Raw genomic sequence first — 20,798 nt, 5'->3', positions numbered from 1 at the left:
TGTGGGGACAAGGGAAAGCAATTATCTTATTGTGTATGGGTCATGATCCATTCATTAAATTTACTTGACAAAATTAATTTGTGAAAAATATAGATTCCTTGTCCCCTGTTTTGGCAAGTAGTTCTGTAAGTCTGCAGAAAGTGGGAATACCGCCCACTTCACAAGTACCCCATATGACAATGAAGACTTCATGCTGTCAGAGCTATTCTGTACTAAACAAGGGAGCCCCAAATTACATTAATGAGAAATTTTAATTTCTAACTCTGGATTCATATACACCAAATGTTTTCTTCTTGATACTGAAGGACAGCAATTTCCTGATATTTGAATTTCCCTGGTCAAGGAAAATCCTTGATATGAGAGGAAAGAGGCAGCTTAATTAAGTTCTTGGAGAACCCAGTTTGCAACAGTAAATGAAACAAACCCAAACCTCTTGCTGATCAGAGAAGTCACCAGTATACCATTTTAAATATGAATCTGTGAACTGCATGTACGTGTGCATGCACACACACACACACACACACACATTCACACACACACACACACACACACATCCACTTGTTTTTTTCAGCTTTTGAGATATATGACCTGTTAACTCTGCCCACTTAGGAAAGGAAGAAAGGGGTGAAAAAATTACCCTAACACCTAAAGCATTTCCTGCTGTGGGAATCTGGAAGTGTTGCCTTCTCCCATATTTCCATTTCTCAAAGAGAATAGCCCTGAAGCTCCTGAAAACTAGCTTCATATCAGGGATTACAATGGGGGTTCGTTAAGTAAATTATAGTGTATTCATTGAATAGAATATTATATTGCAACCATTATAAGATTTATAAATAATTGGTAATGGCATGGCAAAGACATTAAAATGCTCAGTAAGAGAACAAAATGCTGAACTGCAGAACCATGTGTTGCATAATTTTAACAATTACACATAAACACATAATCATATACGTGGAAACACAACCAAGGTATAAGGTATACAAATATAATTTTATGTATCTATTTTTTTTACAGATGGGTGGGTTACAGTCTTTAGATTTTTTTCTAGGCCTTTTATTTTCTTCTAAAATTTGATGCATCTCTATTACTGTTCAGAATTAAAAATCATTCAAGGCGATAAGGGGGAAAATTATTTCCAAGTTAAACAAAATAACATCAAGCGTGTTAAGAAACATGCCTTTTCCAATTACGGCTCTAAGATCTGTGCATACCCAGTATGTGTGGGGAGAACTGCTGCTAGTAATAATCACACCTGCCTCCAGGGACCATCAGGGATGGTTTCATCACCGATGCCACAACGAGCCCTGAGTATGTTCAGGAACCCCGGGTGCCATGATCTGCTCCATGCAGTCAATCCAGGTCACAACCCCAAAGGCAGAGCAGGCAAAGGGGCTGAGAAGATGACTTGATTGCCGTTAAGAAACTTGTGATTATATATATATATATATATATATATATATATGTATGTATTTTTTACAGTAGTCTTCAATATCCAGAACACCTCTGGGAATTCAGTGTAGTGGTGGATCCAGCATTGAAACAGAAACCAGCAGGTGGAAGTTACTGAAGCGTTCAGGTTTCAGCCCAGCACAAGGCAGAACTTGCTGATATATTATCGGAGCTCCTGAGGGCAGTTTCCCCAGCCAGTCAGAGCTCAGTCTGAAGCTGGAGGATCCTCTGTGCAGCATGTTGGTGAGGGGTTGGCCTCCTGCAACAGGGAAAGACTGCATTAGATGACATGTAAGTTTCTTACCCAGTTCTGGAACCCCAAGTTTTTTGATTCAGAGTTGGGATTTTATTTGACCAAGCAGGCAAGACAAGCATGACGATTCCGATCATACAGATGAGAAATTTGAGGCTCAGAGACATTAACTGAATGCCCAAAGTCAGACAGCTAGAGTGGCAGAACCACTAACTTCAAACCAGTGAAGGCTGTGAGCTCTAGTATATGCATTCAAACACTAGGGTGTATGTACAAAGCCAGGATACCCATAACTCTAACTAGGATTCAGGCAGACAGACCCTTGAGTGGGTCTGGAGTGGTAAACTGGAAGGAAAAGGGCAACTTCCCCTCAACCTTTGGCCTTTGTGACTAGATTACCCTCTGCAGGAGCACCTTCTTGTTTCATTCACAGGGAAGAGTCACATAGTCCAACCCACAGTCCAATCCAAAGCTTTGTTCTCTGAGAGGCAATTCGAGCTCACTCAGGAGCTCATAAAGCTGCTCCACGCAGCAGCCCCCCTTGTCTTGCTTAGGTCTGAGGGGTGTGTGTGTGAGCTGCTGAAACAGGAAGGGACAGGCCAGGCACCTCCACTTGGATGAAGAAATGCTTGATTCCCTGAGTGAGAACGTGAGCCTGCCATAAGGGGAGCAGAAATCTTCTGCCTTGGGTTCCAGGAAAACTGCTGTACTCCCAGCTGTATGGTTCCCGAAAAAATATGTGAGGCATTCCTGCCAAAGAAAACCAGGGCACAGTAGAGAACTGGGAGGAGGGGTGGTCTTTCCCATCCTTGGTTTCTGGCAGTTTGGCCCCAATCTGTAGTTGTTATTGCTGTTGTCACTGCAGCTCTTCCACAAAGAGAAATTAGGGGAAAGGAAAGAAAAGAGAGAAAAAATATTCAGGTAAAATAAAACTGGGAGCATTAGACAGGTTTTCTTTTTCTTCAGAGAACTATTGTGACATTAACAGTTGTACGAAAAGGGTACTCAGCATTCCAATTTCCATGACTGGTGATTTCACTCAAGTGAGGGGTAGGAAGAAATAAAAAGCTTTCCAATTAACATTTATTGAGCACATATCATGTACGAGGCACTGTGCTAGAGTATTTTTCATGTGGTGATTCAAATCAGCCTTTTGAAGATCTTATGAGGTGGCTCTTATCATTATACTCATTTTATAGATAAGAAAACCTACACAGAAGTTTCAGTAACCTCCCTAAGGTTACCATTTAGTAAGTTAATAGAGCTGAAATTCAAGTTCAAGCAGTCTCACTCAGAACCCCTGCTACGCTAGGGTACAGTATAATGCTTATAGTTCAGGTGACTTGCCTCAAAGTCACGCAACTAATTAATGAAGGACAAATCAGAACTAAAACCCCAATCGTCTCCATCAGGTCTGATGATCTTCCCACAGCCTGAATAGAATGTCCTGGACCAGGGCTCACAAATCATGCCCAGTTGTATCTCATGAAATTGCTTGGGTCACGGAAACTTCCTGAGCAAACTCTCTTAGAAAAGACTGACATAGATATTGAACCAAAGGTTCACTGGACACCTACAGTGAGTCAGGCCGCTCTCATAGCTTATGGATTCCTCACAACCAATTTGGGCAATGGTATGTTTATCTCTTTATTTATGGGAAGTAAGTGACATAGTGAAGGTCGCACAGTAAGCTAACAGCAGAAGGGGAATAGAAAGTGAGTCTCCTGGCTCTGATTCCAGGCCTCGCCACCTCACACCTCAGTTTACCTCCTGAAATGAAGAGAGAGTTCTTGAAACAACACAATAGACAAAACCATTTAAACTTTAATATTAGCTACTGTGACCTTAGTAGAATGCTGTTAAAATTTTCTCTAAATGTCTTAGCCTTTAACAATTAATTAAATGAAGCTCATAAATGGGATAAACTTGACTCTACATTAATGAGGTGTTTTACTCTCCCTCATATAATTTTATTGATGTCTGCAATCACTTTTCACAAAGGTAATGTCCTTCTCAAGGAAGCAGGTTGGCTTCTCTAAGGTTTGGTCTCCATGTTACCTTCTTATTGACTATGAGGAACCCCAAACCCACAGACCAGGTAAAACTGATGGAGGCAAGCCTTTCCAATAAAAAGAGAGCAGATTCATATTGTAATCAAAAAGAGCCTTTGGAGATAGAGATAGAGATAGAATGAATGAATATGTATCATACAAGCAGCTGATGTGGCAGGAAGGAACTTAACTAGCCCTTGGCACTCAATGAATTGCCAGCTTCACGGAGATGCTTTCAGTGAAGCTCTGAAGTCAGCGGCCCCAGGAATTCTGTAATACCAAGACAGTGTAAAACAGCAGTCTGTTTTCACAAGAGTTACACTTGAACCTGAAGCAAACTATTCATGCTAAAATGGCAAGGGATTCACTGGATAGTGACCCTGGGGATACAGAGGTGCCAGCTCTTGGGGAAACCTCACCTTACATTCCGAAATAGAAAATAATATCTCATATCAGTGAAATCATAGGGTTCTCTGCTTTGTCTGTCTGACTTATTTCACTTAGCATTATACTCTCAAGATCCATCCATGTTGTCACAAATGCTCCTATATCATCTTTCCTTACAATTGTCATCCCAATAAATTTAATAAAAAAAAAAAAGAAAAGAAAATAATATCTCCTGGGATTCTGTTACAATGTCTCAGTGAGAGAAAGTCCCTGCCATTACCTAAATAGCCCGAGTACATTTAGTAGTTGACTATTATTACTAGAAACCCACCAATTCAATCAAAAGTTGTGCTTTCTATAGAGTCGGTTAAGCTGGTTTCTTAATTAGGTTATTCCATTAGCCACATTCATAACTTCCAGTGGGAGTGGAGCATTAAAAATCATTACTGTGAGGAATTGGTCAAATCACTGACAATCAGGATGAATCCTCTACATTTATGAAAATCCAACAAGCAGTGCAGTGATGATATGGGCACTTTTTAATGTGTAATTACTTTTAAATAATAAAAATAGCATAGTGGGAAGAAAAGATGTACAGGAGTCTTTGGAGAAAAAAATAATTAAAAAAACGTCTTATAAGAGTTAACTTTCTTCTTTCAGAATAGCTCTGAAAAAGCTGTTAAGGTTAAATTCATAAGACATGCACTGAACTAACTCAGGTACACAGCCCCTCACATTTATACATTTATACCAAGTTGACCACAGAGCATGATGATGGCATTCCTTCTATCACATATCCTCACACTTCCTAAGGTAACAATATTGTACTAAAAGAAAATGAAAACTGACTTGTCATAATAGACCCCATCAGCCACACTGATACAAGAAAATGACAGAATCACTCATTTCCATCTTGTGTGGAAGCAGCAACATAGCAAACGTCAAGGAGAAGCTCTGTCACAACTATGCTAATGAAATTTTACTGGGATGATGTAGGAGAGCAAATGCTTAAGATTTAAGGCAGGACTTTATTGGTTTGGGATTTCAGATTCTTTAGTCTAGTCAGAGATGGGATGCTCAAAAGGAAAAAGGAAATCAAACATGATATTTAAAGACTCTTAGACTGAGTCCCAAATGACATAGAGATGGGAGAGACTGAAAAAGAAGAATGACTGGTCACATCTTGTTAAATGTATTAAGAATCACTAATGTGGATGTAATTCTCATCATAGTCCTGGCTTGGTATACAGGCCAGCTCAAATATCATTCTAAAATCATTCCTTCTCTCTCCCAGGAGGGTTAATAGTTCCCCACTCATCTTTGTCTTCATAGTACTTTGCATAAATGTTTATTATACTTGTTGTACACTTGTCACTCTAAATTGCAATGTTTCTGTTTGTAGAGCTGTCCATCCTCATCAGTATGTGCAACGTCAAGGGGAAAAGCTACATCTTAGCACGTAGCACAATCATTTAAAATGTTTGAATAGTTTTGTTACAGAAGGAATACCTACACAAATGGGGAAAAAATTCAAAATGGCAGTATAGACAAATATGAAAAGATGGTTAATACCCTCCAGAGGGTATTATGCTAAGTGAAATAAGTCACACTGAGATAGACAAACACCATACGCGTATGATCTCACTTACAGGTTGAATCTAAAGAACAAAATAAAAGAACAAACAAAACAGAAACAGACTCATAATAGATACAGAGAACTAATTGATGGTTACTAGATGGGAGGTGGTTTGGGAGCTGGGTAAGAAAGGTGAAGGAATTAAGATGTACAAATTGGTAATTACAAAAGAGTCACGGGCATGTAAAGTATAATATGGGGAATATAGTCAATAATATTGTAAAAACTATGTATAGTGTCAGGTGGGTACTAGACTTGTGGGGGGGATCACTTAATAAATTATGTACATATCTAACCACTACACTATACACCTGAAACTAATATAAAATAATATTGAATGTCAACTTTAATTTAAATAGTCACAGGGATATAAAGTATAGCATAGGGAATATGGTCAATAATATTGTAATAACTATGTACAGAGTCAGATGGGTAATAGATTTATTGCGGTTATCACTTAGTGAGGTACATAAATGTCTAATCACTATTTGTTTTGTATACCTGAAACTAGTAAATGGATTTTAAAAAACAAATTAAAAAGATGGTTAAAATTTTCCACCCCATGATCTAAGCCAGGGGTCAGCAAACTTTTCGTGTAAAGGGCCAGCTAGGAAATATTTTACTCCTTGCAGGAAATATGGTTTCTGTTACAACTACTCAACTTTGCTGTTGCATCACAGAAACAGCTTTAGATGTTAAGTAAAAACAGATAAATGTGGCTGCATTCTAATAAGACTTTATTTACAAAAAGCAGGTAGCAAATCAAATTTGTCTCATGGAACAAGGTGTGCCCACCCCTATACTAGACCAGTCTCATGTCCCCAGTTAACAACTGTTAAAAGATTCTGGTAAAATGTATTATTAGTTGACTAAATCCTTTATGCAGCCTCAGCTAACCGAAATATACCTTGTAAAGACATAAAAAATATAGGATAGGTGACCTGTGCTAGTTTCTTCAAAGAGGGAAAATTCCTAAAAAAAAAAAAAAAAAAGCGAATGTGCCCATGTCTTTGGTGTCATCATATCTACTTCTCAACACATGAACTCTAAAGTACAATTCTCACCAGAAATGAAATGGCCAGTTCTAGTTTGATGCCCAGATGAGCCCGGAAAGTTATCTAACCTACTGGAGAGTAATATCATAAGCTCTAATACAAGGACCCTGGGCTTTCATGGACTGACCTAGAAATCGAACCACTAGGGTGAATACTGTATCAAAAGTAAAACCCTTTCTGAGCCAAAAAGAAAAAAAAACAAATTTGAAATACCCTCTCTTTGTAAAGTCAGGAGCCTCACGCACATGCCTTTGAAAGGGAACTGTGGGGGCTACTGCTGACCCCTGTGCCCAGCAACCTGGCACACATCTCATGGGTCCTTTAAGAGTATGGTATGGTATCTGAGAATACAACATTCAGAACTTATACCAAAGCTTAAAAAAAAAACAACAACAACAACAAAAAAATCAGTAGGAAAGGTTCTATGAATGTAAGATCAATTTCTACTCTGGAACTTTTCAAAACATTGAAGAATTACAAATTCTCCATTGTCACTGGCTTTCCTTGGTTTCTCACTGTCTCTATGATTCTCTCTTTGGATCTTTGGGTCTCCATGTTTCTGAGGTAGTCGCTCTCTCTCCCTCGTTTTCTCTCTTTTGTTCCCTCCTCCTCTCTTGCTTTGTGTCATACTCCTTTTGTCTTTCTCAATCTCTCTGTATTTCAGTCTCTGTCTCCTTCTCTCTCCCCCTTTGTCCTAAGATGACTTCCATCTAAGCCATTCAATCAGTAAACTTTCCATGGCCATGCAAGACCATCTACTGACTCACCATCATGAGGGAGGAGTTACACGTAGAATGAGTGCTTGACTCATTATGTATGTATACATATGACCAAGGGTGTGTGTGTGTATGTGGTTGTGTGTGTAAATGAATAGATATAAATGATAGAGAGAGAGAGATGATAGAGAGCTATAGATGATTGATAGATGATAAAGAGAGAGAGAGAGAGAGAGAGAGAGAGAGAGAGAGAGAGAGAGAGAGAGGGAGGGAGGGAGGGAGAAAGGGAGAGAGAGAGAGAGAGAGAGAGAGAGAGAGAGAGAGAGAGAGAGAGACAGGAATAAAAAGATCATGCTAATGGCTGAGATTTAAATTGACATGTATGTTCTCTTTGTTGGAATTATAGGTAGGTCACCAGAATGTATAGTATGTAGTATATATGAGAGTATATAGTATATAGTATATAGTATGTAGTCTTGGTGCAAGCATCTCCATATCTGTCTCTCCTTTAATTAAAACAAAAACAAAAACAAAAAAAGAGTGATGAAAAAGCCCTGAAGCATCTGCTATTACACATTCAAAAGAAAAAAGACAGTGATCTTACCACCTTTGTCATCAAATCTATCTACTAACACTAGTAATTAGAGAAATTTTTAAGTTAAATTTAAGTGCCTAGAATTAAATATAATGAAGTTTAATTCATAATATGTTTGTTAAGTTTAAATGAGTTTTAAAAAAGTAATACAAGTAGTATATATTGATACAAGAAACATCAGAAAATACAATTTAAATGAAAAAATTATCATAGTCAAAGGTAAAATTTTAGCCCTACCTTTCCAGATTTTTTCACATTTTTTTTGTTAGCCCTTCTTCTAATAACTGCCTTCGAATCACACTACTAAACCAACAGTTAGTTTCATCTCCCACTAAATAAATGTAGGTAATAATGATATCTGTCCTTCTTATCTCTTAGGAATATGATGAGAATAAAACTGAAGTAATGTGATGAAATTCTTCAAAAGGGAAGCATTTTGAAAAGCTAAAAGGTACATTACTGATCTCAAACAGTACAGAAAGCATTCAGTAGATCTCAGCAGAAACAGAGACTTAAATCCTTTTATGTACACGTAAAAGCAGGGTTTCCCACAAGACCATCCACGCTCTTTCATCCCCACGTATGTTTTGAAATAAGCTCTGTTCTTTCATTACAAACCTGTACAGGAAGGTTTCACCTTTGTTCCTTGCCAAGTGTTTGAGTATTGCATCCAACAGATCTGAGAGGAACTGTGCTGTGGGGTGGCCATTACATTCTGAGGTTCCAGCTCACACTGGCCACACATCTTCCAGGCTATCGCCTTTGGCCACTGCAGGGATGTTGTTGGGCCAGTTTTCCCTCCAGAGATATAGGTGCATCATTCACAACTTCTAGATGCAAGGCACAGCATAGAGTCAAGCCACGTAATAGGCATAAAAACTTACAGATATAAAGTAGTGGCTGGGGGGCCTGTCCGAGGCTGTCTCTGGCAGAGTTTACTAAATAAGAGTTCTTTTTTTGAAAACTGTGTTTTCAAAAAACCACAGTTTTCAAAACTGTGTATGAGAAATAAGTCAGGATAAAAAGAAGGAACAACATCTAAGATGAGATTTAAATGAGTGAATATGGAGATTTAAGTGTACAATTGTATCTTTAAGGGATGCCACAGTTTTTTTCCCCCCACATAGATTTTCAGTTTCTCATCAGGCAGGCAATATATCCATAATCATTCAAAACAGATATCATAGATGAGGGAATTTTAATCTCTCGTCTCTCCACATTTGCTCTTACAGTTCTTTCACCTACCATATACTTCTGATCATCTCAAAACTGCCCTTTTAAAGTCTGTTCTACTATCCGTGGTCTAATTCAAGCATCATGCATGCCATTGTGAAAGTTGGCCTAAGGGGAGCCATTTTAGGATGGATCCAGTACAGTCATTCCAGAGGAACTGGATTGCTGGTCTTGTTTCTTGAACCTTTGGACTGGGCTAAACCACAATTGTTTTACAAACAATTGTTTATAAAGTCAGCAAGAAAGGGAACATCCTGATCACAATGATTGATGATTACAGACCTTCTATATGAAGATGCAATGAGTAATCAATCATGTATAGCCAAGAGTAGCTCAGCTTGTCAGCACCCACAAGAACCTTTTTCTTTTTTTCATGTAATTATTACTTTTCTTTCCTCATAAAAACCCCTTGTTTTTACCCTGTAATCGGGACACTATTCAGGGTTCTGACTGACTCTGTGCTCCCAAATTGCAGTTCTTTGATCCCAAATACACACTTTGCCTCTTAAATAGGGTTCTTGTTTTTTTTAGGTTAACACAAGCCTTTCTAACCATCCCAGCTGGAAGGTTCCCATCTCACCTTTACTTCTCTAGCAGTTTTGCCATCTGGATGACATGCATCTTCTACTGCCCATGTGAATGTTCATAACTTTTCACACCACTTCACACACACCCCTTGGAAGGTGCCTGGAACATATTAGGTGCTTAGCAAATAGCTGTAGAATTAAAGGGAATATGATAATTTATGTAAGGTTATTTGTGTTGTCCCTCCTTAAATGTTAGCAATTATTACTCCTTAGTACTCCTTAAATGTTAGCAATTATTAATACAATAAATAAATGACAACAGTCCATATATTTTTGCACTGAATTCTATGGTTTTACGCTCAATTCTATTTTATTTGCACCTTTTTAAAACAGATGTGAATCATTCCCAAAGTCAATACTTAATTGTTTTCTAAAAGGTACCAGCAGATTTCAAAAAAAGCTTTAATTTGTGTTCTCAGATTATGCATTTTGTACCCAAAGATTGCATGTTTGCCAACACAGAGAAGATATGAAACAAATTGATGTGCCATTATATCTTACTACTAATACCAGTACCTGATTTAAATAGTGGCTTTCAAATTTCAGGGTTTTCTGTAAACATATATGTACATGAATAATAGGGAAAGACCTAATCATGTGAACTATAAGATTTTCTCACTTCCGAGTCAATAGCATAGATCAATGAATCATCCTTGCTTCCCAAAACTTTACTTACAAGTAGAAATTGTTCAACACTCTGAAGTTGAAGACACTAATACAATAGGTCAGACCTGGCTGGGGCTTCAGAGCAGCTCCTTACTGTGTGCCAGCAGAAAACAGAGTCTCCCTGCTTTCAGCATCACTAGTAAGGAGATCTGAGTTACAAACGCAGGCCCATCTGCCTCCACATCTGATGCTTTTTTCCACTACAGCATCTGGTCTTCCCTGCCATGCGGCATTTGCATTCTTGATTAGGATCAGAGCCCTGAGCAGAAAAAATTTGCTAAAGAAAGGCAATTCTAGTAAAACTTAAAAATGATGTAAAAAAAAAAAAAAAAAAAAAGCTTATACAGTGATGACCAATGCTGGTTTCATAGCCAATGCTGAAATATAATCAGATTTTGTTAGCTCAGAAAGATATTAACCGAGACCAGATCTCGGAATCTGCACATGACCTTGTGCTGAGTGAATCACCAGAGTGAGAGGAGAGGAGAATATAAGAATGTGGAGAGGAGAATAGGAGAACAGTACAATTACCGTTAGAGCTAAGGAATGAACTATGATGGGCACATGTTCAAAACATTTCTTTTTCACAAGGAGATGGGGTTTCCATAACCAGGATTTGCCACCTCCCACCCTCCTCTGAAATCCATCCAAGATGAATAATTTTACAAAAAGATCTTAAAAGGTTCTGATTTCTAATTTCTATGTTAAAATCTATAAGGCAAGTGTAGATTTTGGAGTCAGATCAAAGCAGGTTACAAATAGTGCTCTGCCCATGATCATCCAAAACAGCTTAGCAGCTTGGGCAAGTCACTTATCCTTTCTGAACCTCAGTTTCCTGTTTTATGTAATGAGAGTGAAAATCTGACCCTTACTGTAGGGTACTGTAAAAATTTAAAAACATGATAAATATAACGCGTTAAAAAAAAAAAAAAGTTGGCCAAATTTAATTATCAAGGTTGTGTTGATATATCTCAGGTCTAAAAATAGCTGAAGAACACATGCATGTCAGACAACCAGTCAGTCACGCAGTTTGATAAATGCAGCACTGACACTGTCATAATGACAACAGTTAAGTAATACCCTCATACACTCCAGATGACTGTCTATGAGCAACATTGTCAGTAAGAAAGAGTCTGGAGGTGAGAATCCAAACATTTGATATTTAATATTTAATTAAATATTCAGCAAAAAAAAGGAACAGACGTAAATACTTACCATCTACCTAACGAGAATTTCATAAGGATTAATGAATTAATTCTGGTTAGCATTTTGGAATTCAATGGAAGAAAGAATAATACACACACACACACACACACACACACACACACACACAAGACACTAAATATCATCATATGAAATTAGATCATGTATAAAATGAGTGGTGCTCCTAACACAGTATCTGTACTTCGCATCCTTCATGCCAGAGGATTCCTCATTTGGTCCAGATCCCATCAAGAAAGGCGGTCCTGTATAACAAGGCTGCAAATATCAATACCTGAATCTAAATAATGGCTCACAAATTTGGGGAATTCCTTTGAACTCTCTCTCTCTCTCTCTCTCTCTCTCTCTCTCTCTCTCTCTCTCTCTCTCTCACACACACACACACACACACACACACTAAGAAATAGGAGACTTTAGATGAGACAAATCTCTCTAGTTAGCAAACTTTGGGTGCTCAACAGTCACCACCTTTATTACTTACTACAATAAGTAGCCTTAGTAGACCTACTACATGCCATCCATCCAAACTTTGACCCACACTCTCCCTATTCAGCTTGTAAGCATAAGGACATGTGTGTGCATACAGAGTACATGTTCCTGCACACACATATGCATGTGTCCACCTTCCTCAACCTGGCAATACTTTTCAGTCACTTCTTAAATGAATGAGTATCCGGTTTGCCAAAGACGTATTTTTCTCTTTTCTCATTTTGTCCAAAATGTTTCAAGGGATAATTCGCAGCTTGGATAACAGTATATATTTCTAGTCCAAAGTCCTTCATTTCCTGCTACCGATCTATTTGATGTGTTTGAAACTTCCCGTTAAAGCTGGAAACTGTAAGTTAACTACTTGAAGAAATAAAAAAGTTTTAAAAATTCAAATTTAAATGAGATGAATAATTTTAGTGGTAATGCTGTTTCAGTAAACTTGCATGTGAACAACATACAAACCAGAACTGTGTCTTCAGGTTAGACAGTAGCGTGGTGTGGATGCTCTCAGGTCAGTCGGCGACACTGAATGCTGTTATCATGATTTGCATCAATACAATCAACGCCTAGGTACCAAGAAAATTCCCAGTGAGCAGACATTTATTTTAAAATGTTCAAAACTTTTATTTCCAAAGCTAACAATGAGCATAACAGAATGCCATGTGTCTAGGAAGGTTTCTGGCAATTATATCTCAAATGAAGACATGGTGGTAGGTGGTAAGCTGGATAATAGGTGCATATTTCAAAGAGTAAACTCTCAAATCCTGATTATTTATGTATGTGTTATTTTTTGCCAGTTCTTGATCATGTCTGTTTTACTCTAGCCTAGAGGACTTTCACTCACTTTTTAAACGGTCTTTAATCATAACCACCATTGCTTTACTATTTCTGCCAATAAGAGTTTCCAGGTTCACTTTAAATTGACAGCTCTGACAGATTGAAGAACTGAGGATTTACTCCCTCAAATCTAAAACCCCTCCTGGCATGGCCCCAAATCACCAACTTCCACTTCTACCAGCAGAAGCCCAGTACACACCCCCTGTCCCTAGTGTCAGCCTCCTGGGATTTATCAGTGCTGTCACCTCCTAACGGAGGGTCAAGCTTGTATTTGTAATGGGAGAGGTAAAGGGGCTGTTGTCCCTGGGATATTGATGTTTCTAAGACTGGCTCAACTGGTGGACAACCAATAATTCACAAACTGCAAAACCCTAGCTGTAAACACACAGGCACACACACCACCCTTACCCCCCAACCCCAATCCCTAATCCCCGAAGGCCTTTAGAAGGTAATGCAGGATCTCTCTCTAGCTTGCGTTCCCTGAGTGCCCAGAGATAGAGACTACACTAAAGGGCAATGATTGTTCACTGCAGTTTTAACCCACTTTACCCTATAAATATGTCCTCTTAGACTTACTAGAACCACCCATAAGCTTTGTAGCAAGAAAATGGGAAATCACTCCAGGAATGCCAGACTGCCTTAAAAGTTAACCCTCTCACCCCCACATTCCAGCTACTTGATAATATCCTACTCTGCCTGGTCTTCAACTCTACCAACCATGGGGCCAGGAAGTAGGATTTATATGCTCAATTGGAAGATTCGTTCGGGGGTGGGGAGTTGAAGAAGAACATGGAGGTCCGGGAGTAATGCAGGCACCTCTTGGAGGTGACATGATTCCTGGGAAAGGGGAGCAGCGGCTTCATTTTGCACCCTTCCCAAGTCAGAAGAAGCCTTAGACACCCTTCTCCCTCTGACCCTCCAGCCCACTGGAACCTTCCACACCCCTCCCTCATCCCTCACCTCTTGGACCCCGCCCCATCGCCACTTCTCTACTCACAGGGCTGCTGTGGTCAGACCAATGGAGCGGTTTCTGTAAGTGGAAGTCCTTGTCACCGCTAACATGCTGTCTGTCACTCTCAGCTCCTCCACCCAGCAGCCTGCGGCGTTTTCTGACTCTTGCTCGGGAATGCTAGGCTTCCGCTGCCCAAAGCCCGCGGGGCTTCCACTGCTGCTCACCTGTGGCAGCGCTCAGTGCTGGCGGCGCTCTGTAAAGGGAAGGGAGTAGCCGGAGCCGGTTCTCGCAGCTCCTGGTGAGGGGTCCCCGGGTCACAGGACCCCGCAGGAGCCGCTGCTGCAGGCGCGGGGGGCCGGGAGGGGGTGGAGGACCGAGAATCCGGGAGCGCGCTAACCGGGCTGCGGAGCCGCCGCCAGCGCCGGTTTTCCCCTCGCGGGGGCGGAGAGGGAGTCCGGGCTGGAGGTGGCGGCGGCGCGGGGCTCTCTGCTGGCCCGCTGTGGAGGACAGGCGCTCAGGACCCCAACTCCATTCAAGTTGGGCCGAGATGGGGCGGGCCGAAGGCGGCCGCTGCCACAGAGCCAGGCGCCGCCCCGCGGGCTGGAGCTGGAGTCTCAGGGACCCGGGACGCGGCCGAGCAGGAGCCGGGAGCTGCCTGTGCTCAGGTTCCTTGCACCGCTCTCTCCATTGCAGGCTCTGGCTGTGAAAGGAGTGCAATAGCCAAGGGTCTTCCTCTCCTGCTCGCTGCCTCTGGCTCTGTTCTACTTCTGACCTCCCCACCAGGAGACCAGATTTCCTCTGCCGCCAGGACTCTCGCCTCTGTCCTTGGGAGAAGGATTGAAGGATCCCTACTTTTCCCCTCTTAGGCTCTGTGAATTGGCACCTTGATCTAACCCACAGCACAGGCAGTGTGTACTAGCCTGGGAGAGATGCCAGAAGGGTAGTAGAGGAGATGGCGTGGGGTGGTGTGTGGCAGATACAGATAGACTCTATCTATCTATTTATCTATCTGTCTGTCTATCTATCTATCTATCTATCTATCTATCAATCAATCAATCAATCAATCAATCAATCATTGTCTGTCTGTCTGTCTATCTATTTATCTATCATCTATGCATCATCTATCAATTGATCTAGATATTTGCATATGGATCTAGATATCTGTATATAGATCTAGTTATCTGCATATAGAGATCTATAGATATATCTAAGATCTCTCTCTCTTTCTCTCCAGTGGTGTTGATCCTAGGTGTTAGGGCTTTCTTCATCAGTCACAGGGCTTTGATCCTCTTTCCTGACCTTTTAGAACACTCATTCTGTCTAAAGCCAGTCTCCTTGCATAATCTCATTTGAAAGAGCACTTTGCTACTACCCGTGTACCAAGGAGGAGAGTCAGACTTTAGAACAGAGAGCTCCAATTCCATCCCCATCCCCCAAAACTGATTTTATTTGCAATGGAATATAAAGAAATTGAAGCCTAAGGGTACTATGAAAAATAGTGAAAGTTATGTGCAAACGCAACTGGGAGGAGATTGATAGATTCACTGGTGATAGACTAATCCAAGTTCCTGAGGTCAGTGTCTGATATAAAAAATAACCCAATGGAAATTCTGGGGTTGAAAAGTACATACAATTAAAATAAAAATTCACTAGAGGGCTCAATTGTAGATTTCAACTGTGGGAAGAAAGCATTCGAGAACTAGATAAATCTGTGGAGATTATGCAATCCAAAGAACAGAGAGAAAAAGAAGGAAGAAAAATGAACAGAACCTTAGAAAAATGTGGGACACTAGTAAACTCCCCAACATGTATATAATGGGAGGACCAGAAGGAGAGGAATCAGAGAAAGGAGGAGGTAAAATATTCAAAGAAACAATGGCAGAAAACTCCACATTTATCGAAAAACTTTACATATCCAGGAAGTTCAACCTGATTAGATTTTCCACAATATCTCTTTCATGGTGAAGTTTTAAAATGCATTATTAGACCAAAATATTCTTGAAATGACCTAACATATTTATCTGAGTTTTGTCATTTCATACATTAGTCTTGAGACTAACCATCCTCAATCAACCCTGAGAGTTCTCTAAAATACTAGTTCAGGTTAAAAACAACAAGATGTATCCAATTCACAAAGCTAACTCTGAATGAAAGTCATAAATGGAAAGAATGAATTGGAGAGCTCAAATTGTTCATTATGATTTCTTTGGCATCGTCAGCTGAAGGAAGGTCAGCAAGAGAAGTGAACATCTTTCCAAATGTTTCTCTTAAGGAATAGTGACAGGGCATATGAGAAGAAGTTATTAGTTCTTTCTATCTATTTTCTAAGAGCTTATTCAAACATGCCTGAGGTTAATTGAATGGAAATTCAGTAGATTTGGGGACCATGCTATTCTAACAGAATATATCTGTATAAATTGAATAGTGGCCGTTGCAGTGGAAGAGAAGTGAAGCCTCTTTCTCATCTCACTGTGGATTTTGAATCAAAGTAGGTCACTACTGGGGGAGGGGAATTCAATATGAAATTAGGTTTAATCTTTTGATTAAACTTGGATTGGACATTCTAATTTCTGATTTGATATTGTTTTGTGACTTGAATTAGGATTTTTCTGTTACCAGAAAGTGAACATAAATGTCATGAACCTGGGGAATTTTCATGCAGGGCCAGGGGAAAATCTTCTCCTAAACATTTTAAAGGAAAAGTGAGAGATAAAAATAAAATTGTGTTTTGATTATGTTATGTGTCACTCTTAATCAATACACTGATTTCATACATGTTGCATCTTAGGTGAATTTGCTTCAAATTCAGGATGTCTAATGAGCCAGATCTGAGCTAATAACAAGTCTATGCATGGACAGGTGCCAGATTTTCAAGGGTACATCAGCTGTGAGTTTAATTTTTAGAATCTTTTGTAATGATATGGAGTAATTTTGCAATGGCATTTCAGCATGATGAATAAAAATTTTTCTGCCTTTCATTCCAGTTCTGTTTGAAGTCTTAAGCCTGCCACACATTCGTTCTGTTATCTGAAACATATTGTACAATCCACAGGACTGTGTAATGAATGACTGGTCTGGGTGATTTTTAATATTGATGGGATGCAGCTCTGCAGAATTATCTCGGGGTATTAATGTCTGAATGAAATGTGAATTACTGTTTCTGTCCACTTACTTGTGATGCGGCCTCTGACAAGTTGTTACTCCTCTAAATTTCATTGTCTTGTACTTATAACTGCCCACCTTTCATACAGAGCATGTCCGGACTCAAAAGTATTAATATTGGAATATTTTGAAAAGTTTAAAATACTCTGGAAATGCAGGATATGATGGTAATTTTAGAAGATATTCCATGTTGTATGAACATTGGCAAAAACATACAATGGTGAAAGGGAATTTTAAAGGTTATCAGGTATATCTGCTCCCTCTTCCTCACCCCATACTTAACCTTAACGAGATGCTGTTATTTTCTTACATATAACAGGCACATTTATGTATATAACAGGCAGATATTTATTAACAAAAACAAACCAGAAAAACCCACAGAGATACCAAGTCATTTTGTTTTAAATAAGAGAGGTTCAAAAACCAAACAGCAGTATTTTTATTATAAGTGAAGTTATCAAAGGAAAAGTATTGCTCCAAATATTACTATTTAGAGTGAGAAATCACCACATTAAACAAGTTGTTTTTATTTTTCAATATTCTATCTTCATTTCTTAGTATTGTACCTTACCTTTAGTAAGAAAACTTCATAACTAAATTTCTCCCTCTTCTGTAAATATTAATTGGTCACCTAAAACTGAATGTAGTAAATATTAATGTGAGGAAATAAAACAAAGATAAGGATACTGTTTGCAGACAACTAGACAAAAGGAGTAAGAAAGACACATAGTTTTAAAAGACAGATAAATAAAAGGTAAAAGTAGAAAACAGTTTCAGGAATCAACAAAGGGAAATCTCCTGACTTATCCCTCGTTATGTCATTGATGTAACTAGCATTTCTTCTGAGACACTAACATGTTTGGGGATAATTGTTTCAAACTCTGTGGAATCTGACTGAGAAAATATTTATTCATTTAGTAAATATGTACTCATACTTTTAAGAGTTAGCTGTATCTTGTAAAGAGCATCAATAGCAGTATCGTTTGTAAGAAATGATGCAGCCAAAGACAGAATGTGGCTGTTGGGAAATGTCACAGCCTCGATTTATTTTTCTCCTCTAAAAGATGTGTGGGAAATCACATCTTTCAAAATGAAAATAAAAATGTCCAGATACAGAACTTTACTTTTTGCAATAGCATTATCTTTAAAAGCCTCAATTTAAGTCTCCACAGTTTACCAAATTGCAGAGTGAATAAACTAGATCTCATCTACCTTAGGCATAACACTGTAATTATTCCATGGCTTTAAATATAAGTATATGGGTTAATATGTAGCTGAATAATGTTTTAAAGCATCAAACTAAAGAGGTTTTATTTATTTTTTCATGGCTCATAATTACCAGTTTCTTTTTTTTAATAATGGAAAGAAAAATACTTTAAAAGTCAATAGCTTAATAATGACATTCATAATCTTTGTTGCACTTTTAATGTTTGTTTCATGTTGTGTAGCAACAATTTTTAGTAAAGTTACATAGATCAAGTGTACAATTCTGTAATACATCATCTCTCTATATATATCTCAGTGTATGTATTCACCATAAAAAGTCAGTTCTCCTTCCATCACCATATATTTGACCCCCTTTACCCTTTTATACCTGGAAACTTGGACCTCTTATTTCCCTTCGCCTATACCCCCTTTTTAAATATCAATTACAGTTGACATTTAATATTATTTTATATTAATTTCAGGTGTACAACATAGTGGCTAGACATTTTTATAATTTAAGAGAGATCTCCGTGACTAGTCTAGTACTCGTCTAGCACTATACATAGTTATTATCACGTCATTGACGGTATTCCCTATGCTTTACTTTACATCTCCATGACTATTTTGTCACTACCAATTTGTACTTTTTTATCGCTTCACTTTCTTTCACCCACTCCCAAATCCCAATCAGGATTGTGAAATCTAAAGAACAAAATATACAACAAACAAACGGAAACAAACTCCTGATTCTCAACTGTCACATGCAGGTGTGAGGCCCTTTCTGTGTCTCTGCCCCTCCTACCAGTCTCAACATGGCTTCTCTCTATATTTTCAGTTACAGGACTTCTGTTTGGCTAGACTTCAGATGGTTCTCCAGGTTGATTGTTCTATAATGTAGTTGTAATTTCAATGTTTCCACAGAAGGAAGAAAGCACAGTGCCACCTTGGATCTCCTATTACAGGTTTTAAAGTATAACATGCCATTAATTCTTTCACTCATACATTAGGGCCAAGCAAAAACTTCCCAGTGATAGAAGCAGTTCTGTATTATAAAGATTCCTTGATTATTCATCCCCCCAGAAGAAAATATCATAAAATAAAGTAGAAATTTCTCAGCTATTCTACAAATTTGGGTATTAGAAAAGAGAAATCCATTATGTAGTGGCCTCAAATAATAGCACATAAATTAACAGTCTGCATTCAACATAGAGAGGGTGTCAAAAACATGTATACACATTTTAAGAAAGGAAAAAAACTGTATTAAAATTGTTATATACTGATAAAAGATGAATACAAATACAAGTTTGACTTCTGCAATTACAAGAAGTGCTCAAAGTGGTTACCATCAGTGTCCAGAAATATCTGATTATGGCGAACTATTGCTTGAGCATAGACAACATCTCTAAAAATGTGTATACATTTTTTGGCACCCCCAATATATTGTGTAAAGCCATTTAGTAATTAGCTGTTTAGGAAGGAGTGTGAACAAAGACAGTGTGACAAGAAAACATGGAATAGTTTTACTTCTGACCTGATGGAGATACTGGTTCTGGACTAGCCAACCTACCATAAAAAATGAAAGCACACAAAATACCTGAGGCAATAGGACCCTCAATTTTTTGATTACCTCATTTCCATAAATATACATATTTATTTAATTGTCTCTTCCTTTCCTTATAAAGACCAAAATGAAAATGTGCAGATGTTCCAATTTGGCATTGCTTTACTTCAACTAATGACAATCCAGCTGTCCTCTTACTCTAGTAATAGAGAATCATTAGTAACCCTAAAGTAAAGGGATGAATCATATGGAAATCATCAATAGTAATGATAACCATTACAATGTAAAACTGCCCTACATGGCTTTCAAGGGTCATCTAATACCTCCATCATTTTCCATGTGGGAATGATTCCTATTAACTTTTGGTCTACACTTGTAAAAAGACAAGTGACTATATGCTTCCCAAGTGCATTGCTTTGAGGCCTATATTTTCTGTAATACTTCATCATTCTACGATTTTATCTAAAAAGACATTAGACATACAACATCACTAAAGGAAGATTTGGTGTATTGCCCAGTCTGACTGGACATGACTACTTTCATTTCTTTGAATTCTATATATCATCTTTCACATTTTAAAATACTTTTCACATTTTAAATAGTTTGGTGAAAAGTAATTGTAGTTTAAAAGGATAAAAACTTGCAAAAACCATAATTACTTTTGCACCAACCTAGAACAGAGATGGCCACAGACGGTAAAAGGTTGTGTCAGTAAGCAAGGAGCACCTCATCGTAAGCATTG

The 20,798-nt window shown here is 38.6% G+C and overlaps 1 long non-coding RNA gene across 4 annotated transcripts; it reads right to left on the bottom strand.

Moving 5' to 3' along the window:
- Positions 1-856: 856 nt before the first annotated feature.
- Positions 857-14,909, bottom strand: LOC308507906. Of its 4 annotated transcripts, none has more exons than XR_013994962.1 (6): positions 14,173-14,909; positions 12,801-12,904; positions 9,956-10,091; positions 8,761-8,972; positions 2,102-2,569; positions 857-1,708 (listed from the first exon to the last, which is right to left on the bottom strand). It is a non-coding gene; the product is annotated as an uncharacterized lncRNA (long non-coding RNA). The 4 variants fall into 4 exon arrangements; XR_013994963.1 differs by having other exon boundaries at positions 2,310-2,569; XR_013994960.1 differs by having other exon boundaries at positions 857-2,569; positions 12,797-12,904.
- Positions 14,910-20,798: the final 5,889 nt, after the last annotated feature.

This window comes from Rhinolophus hipposideros, assembly GCF_964194185.1.
Source record: "Rhinolophus hipposideros genome assembly, chromosome: 15".
Classification (NCBI taxonomy): Eukaryota; Metazoa; Chordata; class Mammalia; order Chiroptera; family Rhinolophidae; genus Rhinolophus; species Rhinolophus hipposideros.
This window is presented reverse-complemented; position numbering and strand designations above follow the sequence as displayed.